Below are 15,132 nucleotides of genomic sequence, written 5' to 3'. Positions count from 1 at the left end.
ACATAAATTTTAAATTTGTTATTTCTTCATTTTTTAAAATATGCATAACCAGATGTCCTGCGAAATTTGTATCCACATAAGTCTTTCCTTTTCCCATTATCTTTCAGCGCCAGCCAAGAAAGGGGCTGAAGTGTAATGCAATGACAGTTCATTTCTGCCCAGTGGCAGAATTTCCTACACACCTCTGAAAATTTTTACATCCTCTCTCAACTATTCCAAGTGAACAGTTTATGAGGTCATAAATATAAATAACATTAAAAGCACTATGCACTTGATCATATGATCACAAAACTTACTTAAACTCTACTTGTGTCCATCTTCTATTTCATAAGTTGGAGTTGTTATTGCAGTCAGGTTTATGAGAAAAAGATCAACTCACAAAAGGATGCTTTGATCAAATATCATTTGGCATCCCTAATAAAACAAAATTTCCAACCAGACCAAAGCTACTACCATATAGATAATTATTCAGCAAAACAAGACATTGTTCTAAAACCTACTGAATTACAAAAACCATTTTAAGAAAATCTCAAATACTTTTCTGCCTAAACACTTGGGCGTGGAAAGCACTGCCCTAACCACTACATGAAAATTTGCCATTGTACAAGAGTTCTAAATTCTGACGTTTTATGTGTGGTATATAAATGATATAAATGTGTGTGTGTGTGTGTGTGTGTGTGTGTACACCCCCCACACACACACATAATACATATATTCAGCTATTTACTACCAGCTGCTCACAAAATCAAGATAGCATGATGTTATTAATGTAGTAGATGAGAATGATGTTCATTAGGATGTGTAAACAATCAATAACTCTTTGTACCATATTTTGACAGGAAATAGAATGACTGACATAAACCTAAATTAACTTTATGAACATGCACTTCTTATGCTTGTCTCTGTCTCTCTCTCTCTCTTGCAGTGAACATGAGCTACTTCCGGAAGTCCGTACTAATTTATATGAAAAGAAATTCAATTGCCAAATCAATAGGTGCACACTGATGTGTTCCAAGAAGGTACCAGAACTGGAAAAGCAGGTGTAACTGGAGTCTCCATTTGATTAAGTTTCTAACTATTCTCCAGCTATTCAGGAGTATAGTAGATAGCCTCATCCTCACATAATGAATACATGTATGCTCTTTCTTTACTTTTTGAAAAGGATCAGGATTAAGGGATTTGAATTTTCGTTAATAACAACAAAACAAAACAAAACAACGTACTTAGGGCTCCGGGGAGTCCATTTCTTGTTGAACAGAACTACAGCCGAAAAGAGGAGAATGCAGAGGCTAAAACTGGGATTCTAATGGACTCACTCTAACCATTAGAACTGTAAACCTCCAGACGTCATCAGATCTTTGAGGCCACCCATTAGCTGATGGACCCCACAAAGTCAACCCAGAATGTCTAATAATCCCCCAAATCCTGGATATTTCCATTTTCCTAATGCTATCTGTTAACTGATAGCCATCTTCCAAATTCGTTTGAGGAAGTCTTTCAGATTTGCAGTATCTACTATTCCAACAGACTCAGTATTACTCTTTAGTTGAAACTAAAATAAGCTCTTGCCCTGTGAACTCATCTAGATCTGGGAACTTGCAAGGTCTTGATTTTCAATTCATTCAAATCAGAGACCTAACTCATTCACTCTGGAAAAAAAATTCATTATATAGACCATTAAACAGTGTTTTATTACACTGAGTAACTCTGTATAAATGTCCCTGCAAAGTAGAAATTGTCAAGAACATGAAACAGAATTACTTTGTTTTATTCACTAACTCTGTCTGACCTGACTTTGAAGATCATCCCTTATCTCCAGTCTCAATGGCTCTGACCTCTGGTCATGGGTCTGGAGACAACAAAGGGATAGGGTAAGTACTGAGAGTGAGTGGTCTGCGGAAGCAGCAGCCAACAGTGAGATATCACCAAGTCTCAAATCAGGAAAAACTAGCTCCTAGAACCCGCAGAGGAGGAAAGCAGCAAAATCCATTGCTTACACTTGAATACTTTGAGTTGTAACCTCAGATCATTTTATTCATAGAGTAAATGATATTGTGAATGAAACACTTTGCATAGAGATAGACAGGAATTTAAAGGGCATTAAAAAAAGTTCTTATTTTTGTCATTTTCAAAATTTGCATTTTAATAAATATTATCATGTCTGTAAAAATAATTTAAAAGCTCAATTATAATAAACTACAGTAGTTACACCTGTTGATAAACCATGAGGGAAGCTATATATTTGTATCTTCCTTTGCCAAATGAACTCATTTTCAGAAATAACAAGACACCACTTTTCCCTACGAAATCAATTGTATTTGACCTAGAACCTGAATGAGCCACAAGAATAACCTTACGTATGATAAAATCATTTAAAATCATTATTTTCACTCAAGATGCCTCTTAGTAAAGTTGCATGAATTTATAAATAAGTTGGCATTTAACAAAAGGAATTTACATGAAATAATTTCAGAACATCAAACCCACATCTGCACATATTTTCCAACAATTATCATAGATAAACAACAACAAAATAAATAAATAAATAACAAGGCAAGTTTAACCATATATAAGACCCATATGGTCACAACTGACAGTCAAGAGAAAATCCTAAAATACTCGGGTTTGCATGTAAAGTTGAAAAACATATGTCTGAAATCATCAGGATCCATTACAAGTGATGTGGCAGCTTTGTGAGAACCAAGAGTGGTCAACAGGTACAAGGGACAAAACCTTCTCCTGAAAACAAGGCACTCACCTGACTGAAGGAGTTCTGACCCAGCATTGGCTCCTAGTAACTCACTTGGAAGGGTTTAAAAATAATCAAGGCACAGCCTGTGGCCAGGAGGCAGTGTGAGAAGAGCAGCTTCTCAAGATGTGGCAAAGGTAAAAGAGAAAACAAAGAAAATCAAAGCCTCAAAGCAAGACTCTAAAATCCAGGAAATATTCAGTGTCATATTTTGCAAATTATTACTTGCATAAGTTTTAAAAATTCATTATCCCAATAGGAAAATATACTTTTGAATGTAAGAAAAATTCTACTAATTCACTCTGACTCCTTCCAGCATCGGTGCTGGCCTACGAGGACCAAAGATGTTTTAAATGAAGAGAAAAGAAGTAGTCATCACCTGTATAATTCTGTTTTAAGAAAAAAGAAACTGAACTTAGAAGCAAATAAATAACTGGTTGAATTAATGAAAATAATGCTCCAAAAACAACTATTAATAATAGTTAATAGCACTAGATGTGAAATAAATGTCATTAAACAAGCTTTTGTAGATATAAAAAGATAACTTTAATTTGAAATTCATATTTATAAAAGTAATGAACAAAAATCTGGAAAGAACAATAAATTAATAAATGATTAAACTTAGGGAAAAAATGGAAGAAAAAAACAAAATCATATCAGAAATTAAAAACATCCTCAGTAAGTGGATTTAACAAAAAATATAATAGGGAATGAGAGGGGAGTCTTCTATGAAGATTCAAGAGTCAAAATAAAAAGGCAGAAATTAACAATCAGAAAATCACTGAGGACACAGAGCAAATTAATCAAGTCACCTATCATGGGAAAAACATTAGATTGATTTGGGATTTTTGTCGGTAACAGTAGCAATAATAGCATACTATTTTCAAGACATGAGAGAACTATGATCAATGATTTTATATACAAATAATTCTTCAAATGATCAATAAAGAATATTTATTTAATTGTGGGAAAATTCAAGGGTAACCAAAAAACAACTCCAGGCTAATCTTCAAAAGGATGCATTTTCTTTAAGTAAGAAATGGCCATAGAGTATTTCTCAGAGACTGGGAATGAATTTACTAGTTGAGGTTGATTAGCACCAAATAAAAAGACAATGAAGACACAAGCAATTATTGATTTGTGATTAAGATAGAAGTTATACTAAATTCATCTTTTTTTTTTAATAAGACCTCATATATTCTAGACAAATCTATGTGAATTTAATTGGGTTAAATGAATTGAGTTGGAAACTTTAATGAATCAAACTAGATGGAATTCAACATATTAAAATATGCTCTACCATCCTTTTACCATTACAAATAAGGGGCAATCTATATGTACTAATCATATTATGAGGTTTAAAATCAGATTTGACAAGTATGTCTGTATGTCTGTTATGTTAAAAATCGATATTCTTGTTAACTCTTTCATGTATTTTAAATATTAAAAATCATAATGGAAAAACAATTGAGCACTGACTAAAAACAATCTACCTTTCTTTTTTAATCATGGGTCTTGTTGTCATATCTGAGTCTGATTTAGATGCCATTGCTCCTTTGGGAAATGAGCCCAGAAAATAGAAGTGAGAGAGCAGGAAAGATAAGAAAGCCAGCAAGCACATATCAAAGCCTTCTTTACTGATCATTCTTACATGTAATATGGCCTCAGTTTCTGAGAACTCTGAGACCCGAGGCAATGTACCCTGAGATTGTATGAATGACAGAGTGTCAGAAAATTTGTCCCTCAGCAACCACAGCTCATTGACTGATGAGAGGGGCAGAACACATTAATCACCCACCCAACACTAGACAGTCACAGCTCCTATGACAGCCAGTCACAAAAGATTTTAAAATTACATGCTTGTTACAAATTAGAAACTTGGTGCACATTTAATTCAAATGATTTGCTTAGATTTCAGGAGTGTTAACTAGACTCCTGCCTTCAAATTTGTACGCTTTCTACCGCGTACTATTTAAAACTAGTTACAAGTATTTTTAAAAACACTAATCTAGTAAAACTGCATTGATTTACTAAAATAAGAAGTATTTCAGCAAATCCTGGGAGTGGGGTGGGGACTATACAAGTCCATGTGAGTGACACAGTTTATTTTTAAGTTATACTTTTTTTTTATTTAAATGAAACCCTCTTTGGAGTCAAATTAGCGGTTTTCTGTCTTGGTCCATTCCAGTGCTGCAGTTACTATTCCATTGTGGCTGTGTTAAAAGTGATTGGTTTCTCCAGAACACTAGACTAAATTCTGGAATTCAGGTAAGTAAAATGACATCTTTGTACCAAGTATATGACGTCCAGATGCCAACACATTGTTGGAAATTTTAATTATGTAAATAAAGACAGACTTATAAACCTAGAGAAATCTATATAGAGAAATTTTAAGCTCAGTGTTTAATAATGGTTAATTTAATGACTGAAAGAAATAAAGCTTGCTTATTTTGAAAGAATATTGCATTTTATTTATTTCCTTAAAAGTTAAAGTTATTGACTAGATATCTTCACTAGAACAGCTTATTACTATAAAAATGAAAAGCACATTGTATTTTTTATACATTATTGAATTAATGCGAACGATATACTAATGAATATTTACTAAATATATTTTGTTTCTACCAAAATCACACTATTTTTTTTTAATAATTTTGTCACTGTTGGTATTTTTGTATTTTGCTCAGCATAAATTGTTTTTGTGTTAGTGGGCAAGTTTAAACATGTCATGGTTTCCTTTTTTCCATCTTATGCTGTGTATTGTCATGGGTCTTGGACAGCACCTGGCTTCAGGGTTTCACCAGAACGACTCAAAGAACAAATAAAAGCAGTTTTATTCAGTATTACAGTGAAGGATAAAATTAAAATTCTCAAAGGAAAAAGACACATAGGAGAGAATCCAGGAATGACAAAGCACATGTTTCCAGTTATTCTCCCCATTGGAATAAAGACACCATTTAACTCTCCCAGCAATGCTGAACAACAACATCCATGATTAATTGCCATCCATTGGGTGCCTTGGTGTCCAGGATGTTCACTGGGGGTGGGTGGTGTAGGCATGGGAAACACGCGGTGGCTGACCTTAGGCACTAAGTGTCCAGAACCTCGAGGGGTCAAACTGATAATGAATATCCCAAAGACATGACAGTAAAGCACATTTTATTATAAACTATTTGTTATGGCCAAAGGTCCCAGGTGAACAGCCACTCTTATCAGGCAGAATATTACAATGGTTTAGAGTTTATTTTCCAGTAGGCCAAATCTTTAACTTGTACATGATTTGGACAATGTAGGAATACTGTTATTCTTGTAATACTAGACTTTGTAAAAGTCAACCCCAAACTTCCTGGCTGAGAACAATACACGATACACATGAAATTAACTCCCGTGTCTGCGTGTCCAACTACCAGATTGGATCTGATATCTGGATGGTCTTCTGTTCTTGCACACTGGGGAAGGTAGGTTGGCTGCAGGTCAACTGATCTAGGTTGGCTCAGATTAGTGTGACTGCATCTCACTTCTGCCTCTCTTGCCTCATCACCTAAGTCAGGGATCCTGCTGCCCAAGGCAAAGGAGCTAGAGAGTGTGTCAAATGCCTAAGGACTTCAAGTCTCTAAATATGTGTCACACCTGTGAACATCTCATAGGCTAAGGCTGGTCATTGGATCACATTCGGAATCAAGGGGACAGGACATCAGAGTTTGTCTTTAGTGAATGAAGTATAAAATCACATGGCAAACAGTTTAATGCAAAGGGAAATAAAGAGCTTGGTCTCCTTTTCAATCTAACACACATGCATTGTGAATCTTTATTTTTTTAAACAGGCAAATGCAGTCTCAATTCACTACTTAATCATCATAAAGTTAAAAATCAAAAACATTCTAAAAGTGCTAGCAAGAATACACTACATGTTCTCTTCAAGTACAGTTTTACCAAAAAAAAAAAAAAAAAAAAAAACTTTTTTACGGAAGTATTATTCACTGTATCTTTAACTTTGCATTATGAAAAAAATGAAATTTAAACTTGCATATTATATGTGAAAATTAAAACACAGTTTCCCATGTAAATAATTTTGGATTAGCCCTTACATTAAGGTATAATTTCTTAATACAGTTTTAACTCCAAGATAAATTAGGTTTTAAAATGTAAACCTTAAATTCTTTGTGAAAATGAATTTGCCCAAGAAAATTATTTTAAAGTTCAGGTAAAGAAGCATACTGCCATTATTTTATTGACAATCACAAATAATGCTTTCTTATTTTAACATACAACTAAGGCCACTGAGAGATGTACTTGTTTTTCTTTTATTTACATGTAGATTTTTAGGACAGAACAAGTTTTTACTTGCCTACGTTAGATAATAGTGAAAGTTGTCCACACATTTGTTAAGACTTAATTCTTGTATAGATTCAGCACATTTCTGGATTTGTTTCTCTTATTTTCTGCAAGAACATCTTTAGTAAGATTTTGTTTTTCTCATAGCAGATTTCTCATGTGCTCAAGAATCAAGTGTGTATGTATGTGTGTACGTGTATGTGTGTGTATGTGTGTGGAGAGAGAGAGAGAATTAAGAGAAATGAAGTTAAATTCTAGTTTTCAAAAAATAAAGATAAGGTAAAGATTCAATTTAAATCCTTATTAATGAGGGAACAGAGCAGATGTTATAACAATATCAAAAGAAAAATCGAATAAGCACAATTGTATATGCACTTCCTGTGGAGAGGGTGTCAGTTGAAGCTCCACTGGACAGAATTCATTTGCATGTACATAAACAAGAATTATTGTGTATTGTCCTCAGTTATCTACAACTCACTGAATTGTAAAATAGCTCAAAGGCAAGTAAATAATCATTCCCAGAAGGCTGAGTTCTATCAACACATAGATTTTATTAGAGATACCCTATAATCTGCTTTGTTTATTTAAACTTCCCTTACATGATTTCTTTCTTTTATCAACATAATTTCAAAGAAATATTATTCCTGGGTGCAAAATAAGAAGGGTTTATTATGTTCTGAGTCAGTTCAGCCTGCGGTAACAAAAGGCCATACACTATGCATCCTTGTAAGCCATTGGAATTAATTTCTCACTGTGCTGAAGGCCGAGGAGGCCAAGATCCAGGTACAAGCCAATTTGGCATTTGTTGAGGGTCCACTTTTTGATTCATGAATGGTTCTTCCTGACTGTGTCTTCAGGTGATAGAGGGGTCAATTTCACTCTCTGGGGCTTCTTCTCTGCATCCCGCTCGCCACCATTTTTTTTTTTTTTTTTCTTTTGCAGTACTGGGAATGAAACCAGGGCCTTGAGCACCCTAGTAGAACGCTCCACCACTGAGCTACTCGCCAGCCCTACCTGGGGTCTTTTACATAATAAAGGCCCTAATCTCAATCATGAAGATGAGGCCTTCACCTTAGGTATTAGAATTTCCACATGTGCATCTGGGAAGCAGGAAGCATTCAGAACACAACAACCTGATTAAACAGGTATACCAAGAGCATTCATTTACCTGTGCTATACTGAAAGTTTTCACAACACTTCTCAGATCAGACTTTTAGAAATATCACAAGTCTAGGAAGTAGAATTCAATAAAATCCTTCAGATTCTTATCTGCAGCTTTTGTAAACTGGGTGAATTCTACTTTAGAAGACAAAAATGTTCTTAAAATCTTTGCTTTGACAGGAAGTGAACTTTCGTATAAGTAAGGCCAGGCACTCTCTGTGCCAGGTATCAGACCAGCTTTCTTGCCGGACTTCATAACACCAATCTTACTTTTCTAACAAAAGATTTACAATCGTCATTATTGTTTACAATTATTTACAATAATCATTATTTTCAATATGACATTCCAAAGAGCACTGTGGACCATGGAGTGTCACTGAGGAACAAATTTAATTTTTAAATGTTTCATTAAAGTTTTCAAAAGCAGTTTATTCAATTGGTACTGGTTAGAGATAACTAGGAAGGAAAAGCACAAAACTGTCTTATATATTGAAAAAATAGAACAGTAAAGAAATGTCGACAATATTCCAAACAAATTATATAATTAAGTTTCTTTTACCAGTTCTTTGGATTTTATGTAATTAATTCTTGTTCTGGATCTTGGGTTAACATCAACTCTGTAAAAATAGTTCTAGTTTTGCTGAAAGCCCGGTGGTATTATCTGAACCTTTCTGAGCAGTGACATCACAAGTTAGGTAAGTTTCAGAGTAAATCAAAATCTGTATGTATATCACAAATACTTCAAATAGGCATGGTTAATTAACTACTGATAATTTTCATCTCGGAGTTCTGATGAGTGTTCACAACAAGAATGATGCAACTAACAAGAACATGGGTGTTCCTGTAGCATGCAAAATAAGATTGCTGTTTTTCCCCAAAATAGAAAAGAGGTCATTAAGGCTTAGTCAATAATGATTAAGTGACAATTTTCAAATAAGTTGGTGAATGTTGCAAATGATTTATAAAAGTTGATGACCATAATTTTTATAGAGAAAAAAAGTTTGATATGCAACAAAGTATCCTGAGACATGATATATGTACTTGGTATATTTAAAATGCCAAGGATATGCCAAGAGGCCACAAGAATACATGAAGAATATCAATAATATGATTCAGTAATTCTGGAGTAGAATCTAAACATGTATTTTTATAACACAGCACAAATCATGTGTATATGAATCTCCACTTAAAAAGTATATTTTTTAGGAAAATGTTGAATTTAAATGAAGGAAATAAGGTGAAGTAAAGTAAACATTTTAAGTGACAAATGATATTACCTCTAGGAAAAGACCTTACTATCTGGAATCATTTAAAAAAAAAATACAAATGAAAAAAGAAGATTATGAATGAGGACAAATTTCTAGGAAATTTTGTTAAAAACAGTGAAGAGCTTGGGGTATAACTGCATTTATAGTTGTGTCCAGGGAAATAAGCTCTTGATTAATTCAGCCAGGTCAAGACCCAGAGTAACATCAGGGCATCAACACCCATACCTGAGACCTGAGGCGACATAATGAGAGCGTTATGATTATGAGAGACCATGAGCAAATTATGTTCTCCATGTATGTACACTGAGACAGCTGTTCCATTCTCTTCCCTAAAGAAGATAAGATGGGGGAGAAGTAGGGAAGGAGTTTTACTGCTTTGAGCCTAAAAGGAAAGGCTTTTTGACCTAATCTTCTTAGAACAGTGTGATGGCTGACCTTTCCTGTCAACTTGATTGATACATACCTAGGAAATTAATGAAGTACATTTCTAGGTGTGTCTGTGAGGGTGTTTTCAGAGACGATTAGCACGTGGGACAGCAAACTGAAGCGGGAGACACATCTTCAGGGTGATTGGCACCATCCAATAGGCTGGGGGATCTGAATGGAGCAAAAGTCAAAGAAGGAGGACGTGCAGTGGCACTTTCCACACTCAATTCTTTATGAGCTGGTGCCTCTAGTGCTTTGGCCCTCACCAGGCTCTTGCTTCTTCAGTCTTCTAACGTGGACTTGCACCAGCAACTCTCCAGGGAGCTTCTAGGCCTTCAGCCTTGGACTGGGGCTGCATCACTAATCCTTCTTGTTCTGAGGTTCCGGCTTCAGGGGCTGAGTAGTTGCTGATTTCTCTGGCTCTACAGGTCCAGATAAACACTGTTGCACTATCCAGTCTTAATCATGCAAGCCAATCTAATAAAACTCTTTTTATACTTCTCTCTCTCTCTTTCTGTCTCTACCTCTATATTCTATTGGTTCTATTCCTCTAGAGAACCCTGACTAGTACAGAACGTTAAAAAAATAAAATATCTTAGGGCTAAATGAACCCCAGGGGTCCCCAGATCTACATGGTAGACTGTCTGGCATTTCAGGGGTTTCACACTCTGATAGGTGGATTTTCAGGGAGATACTGCTCCAGTCCTGCTGGAACCTTGGGGCTTAACCTGGGGGTCTAGTTCAGACTACAGACATTTGCCTTCCTGCGGGAGATAACCCAAGTTTGTCATCTTTTTTGATAAGAGCAAGTAACTAGATAAATGACTACAGATCTGATCTCTCATGATATGTAATAATTAATATTTTTGAAAGAAATGAAATTAAATATTTCCATGTCTCAGTACACTCTGGCATTTGCAAGAGCACCGAGATATACAGGAATTTTCTTTCTCTATATTCCAATTAATAAAAGCTAATTTATGAAAATATTTAAATTCGCAATATTTCACCTGTACAAATTTAACTTGGTGAAGGCTACATAGATCTTCCAATTTGATAACAATCTTTATATTACTCATGAATAACCAATCAAACAATAATTCCTAGTTATTTCTAGTGACTCTGGTTAACATAGTATATTTTTGTTTGTGTCATGGTTGGTACAAATATAATATCAACCACTGATGCTAATTATCAGGCTTAGTCAAAGTTTCTGACTTCTATTTCAGAGGAAACTGAAGGAAGAGTGGGTGATAGATAATCCAGACATATCCACCAAGTGCCGACATTTTATAAGATGAACAAAACTCCCAAATACATAATTTAATTTTCTACAGACAAAAACTTCCTTTATATCACTTCTCAAGATGGCAAAAAATGGATATTTTCATTATCAGGAACCAAAGGCATGACCTTTTTGTAGCATACACAAATAAGAAGCAAAATTATTGAAACTTGAAAGGTTGTGAACATCAGTTTCCTATGTGCTTTCCTAGTTTGACATCGTGTAGATGATCAAGACAATGAGCATCCATTAATTTACTCAAAAGTCATCCCAAAGTTTTGAGTAACCCAAAGATCTGGAAAGTCAACTTCAAGTTAAAGTACAACAAAATCTAGTTACTTTTGTTTGTCAGAATAATGATTCTACCTTATTACGTACACATCAACATTTCCCATAATCTTTAACATTGCATAGAAGTATTACCAATTTGATTAATAAACTTGTGGAAATTTAGATCAAAACATTCATGTATTAGCTTTTTAACCAGTGACTAGAACAACTATAGTGGAGGAAAACTTTATTTAAGGACTCACGGTTTCAGAGGTCTGTGTTCATAGACAGAGGTGTCTGTTCCTCGGGCTCCAGGAGAGACTGAACATCAATGGTGGAAGAGTGTGGTGGAAGAAAGCAGCTCACATGATGATCCGGAAGCAGAGAGACACTCCACTTGCCAGATACAAAATATATATCCCAAAGCTCCCATGTCTCACCTCCCACAGCCATACCCTGCCTGCCTCCTGTTACCACTCATTTAATCCCTATCAGGGGATTAATTCACTGACCAGGTTAATACTCTAACAACATAATCATTTCTCTTCTGAACCTTCTTGCATTGTCTCACAGGTGAGTATTTGGGTGATACCATAATAATGCACAATTAAAATAAAAAAGCTGTGTTATCATTCTACTTAAAAAAATACATAGGTGAAGGCAAACACATTTTTATTAAACCGAAATTAGTATAGTTTGAATATAATACCCAAAATGATTAGGACAAGAAATATTTCTGCTTTCAAATGTTCTTGGATCTTTGAATATTTACAATATACATAATGAGATACTTTAGGTTAGGGACCCAAATCTAACTAAACATATAATTCACTTAGATTTCATGTACGGCTCACACAGATCACCTACAGGTGATTTTATACAGTATCTTTAGTGTTTCCACATTTCATCTTGATCCATCATGTGAGTTAAGATGTTTGATTTTACACTTAGGGCACTCTATTGAAGCTCAAAAAGTTTTGGATGGGAGCTGCTTCAGTTGGTTTTTCATCACTGTGACCAAACTACTTAACAAGAACGATTTCTAAAAGGAAAAGTTTATTTCCACTCACTTTCAGAGGTTTAATCTATGGTTGGCTGAGTCCATTGTTCTGGGCGGAAAGCAAGACCCTGCATCAAGATGGAAGGGTGTGCTGGAGAACCTGCTCTGTTCATGTTGGCCAGGAAGCAAGGGTGGGAGGGGAGGCAGGGAAGGTGACCCTTCCAGGGCGTGGCCCCAGTGACCCACCCCTCCAAACATGCCCCACCTGCCTGCACTTACCACCCAGTCAGTTCATTTAAGCTAAGATGGGCTGATTAGGTCACACCACTCATAAGATGATCATTTACCCTGAATTAACCCAGGAGCTTTGGGGGATGCCTCACATTCAAACAACAGCAGGAGCATTTTTTAATATATTTTATTTTTTTTAATTTATTTTTATGGTAAACAAATGGGATACATGTTGTTTCTGTTTGTACATGGAGGAACAGCATACAATTTGTGTAATCATACATTTACATAGAGTAATGGTGTTTGATTCATTCTGTTATTTTTTCCTTCCCCCCACAGCTCCCACTCCTCTTTTCCCTCTACACAGTCCCTCCTTCCTCCATACTTGCCCCACTCCCACCCACCATTATATGTCATCATCCACTTATCAGTGAGATCATTCGTCTTTTTGTTTTTTGAGATTGGCTTCTCTCACTTAGCATGATATTCTCCAATTTCATCCATTTGCCTGCAAATGCCATAATTTTATTTACTTTATAGCTCAGTGATATTCCATAGTATATGTATACTACAATTTCTTTATCCATTCATCAATTGAAGGACATCTAGGTTGGTTCCACAATCTGGCTATTGTGAATTGAGCAGCTATGAACATTGATGTGGCTGCATCACTGTAGTATGCTGATTTTAAGTCCTTTGGGTATAGGCCAAGGAGTGGGATAGCTGGGTCAAATGGTTGGTCCATTCCCAGTTTTCTAAGGAATCTCCACACTGCTTTCCAGAGTGGCTGCACTAATTTGCAGCCCCACCAGCATGTATGAGTGTACCTTTTTCCCCACATCCTCGCCAACATCTATTGTTGCTTGTATTCTTGATAATCGCCATTCTAATTGGGGTGAGATGGAACCTTAGTGTAGTTTTGATTTGCATTTCTCTTATTACTAAAGATGGTGAACATTTTTTCATATGTTTGTTGATTGCTTGTACATCTTCTTCTGTGAAGTGTCTGTTCATATCCTTAGCCCATTTGTTGATTGGGTTATTTGTATTCTTGGTGTAGAGTTTTTTGAGTTCTTTATATATTCTGGAAATTGGTGCTCTATCTGAAGTATGAGTGGCAAAGATTTTCTCCCACTCTGTAGACTCTCTCTTCACATTACTGATAGTTTCCTCTGCTGAGAGAAAGCTATTTAGTTTCAGTCTATCCCAGTTATTGATTCTTGCTTTTATTTCTTGTGCTATGGGAGTCCTGTTCAGGAAGTCTGATCCTAAGCCAACAAGTTGAAGGTTTGGACCTACTTTTTCTTCTATAAGATGCAGGGTCTCTGGTCTGATTTCAAGGTCCTTGATCCATTGTGAGTTGATTTTTGTGCAGGGTGAGATATAGGGATTAAATTTCATTATCTTGCATATGGATTTCCAGTTTTCCCAGCACCATTTGTTGAAGAGGCTATCTTTTCTCCATTGCATATTTTTGGCACCTTTGTCTAGTATGAGAAAATTGTATTTATTTGGGTTTGTGTCCGTGTCCTCTATTGTGTACCATTGATGTACCTTTCTATTTTGGTGCCAATACCATGCTGTTTTTGTTACTATTGCTTTGTAGTATAGTTGAATTTCTGGTATTGCGATACCCCCTGTTTCATTCTTCCTGCTAAGGATTGCTTTAGCTATTCTGGGTTTCTTATTCTTCCAGATGAATTTCATGATTGCTTGCTCTATATCTGTAAGGTACATCATTGGGATTTTAATTGGAATTGAATTGAATCTGTATAGCACTTTAGGTAGTATGGCCATTTTGACAATATTAATTCTGCCTATCCAAGAACATGGGAGATCTTTCCATCTTCTAAGGTCTTCCTCAATTTCTTTCTTCAATGTTTTGTAGTTTTCATTGTAGAGATCTTTTACCTCTTTGGTTAGACTGATTCCCAAGTTTTTTTTTTTTTTTTTTTTTTTTTTTTTTTTGAGGCTATTGCAAATGGGGTTGTTTTCCTCATTTCCCTTTCAGATGTTTCGTCGCGTCTTATAAAAATGCTTTAGATTTAGATTTATGGTTGTTGATTTTATAGTCTGCTATTTTGCTGAATTCATTGATGAGGTCTAGAAGTTTTCTGGAGGAGGTCTTTGGATCCTCTAAATATAGAATCATGCCATCAGCAAATAGTGACAGCTTAAGTTCCTCTTTTCCTATTTGTATCCCTTTAATTTCTTTGGTCTGCCTAATTGCTCTGGCTAGAGTTTTGAGGACAATGTTGAATAGAAGTGGTGAAAGAGGACATCCCTGTCTTCTTCCTGTTTTTAAAAAGAATGGTTTCAGTTTTTCTCCATTTAGAATGATGTTGGCCATGGGCTTAGCATAGATAGCCTTTACAATGTTCAGGTATGTTCCTACTATCCCTATTTT

This window comes from Sciurus vulgaris, assembly GCF_902686455.1.
Source record: "Sciurus vulgaris genome assembly, chromosome: 9".
Taxonomy (NCBI): domain Eukaryota; kingdom Metazoa; phylum Chordata; class Mammalia; order Rodentia; family Sciuridae; genus Sciurus; species Sciurus vulgaris.
The sequence above is the reverse complement of the archived record's forward strand: the minus strand, read 5'-3'. Positions refer to the sequence as shown.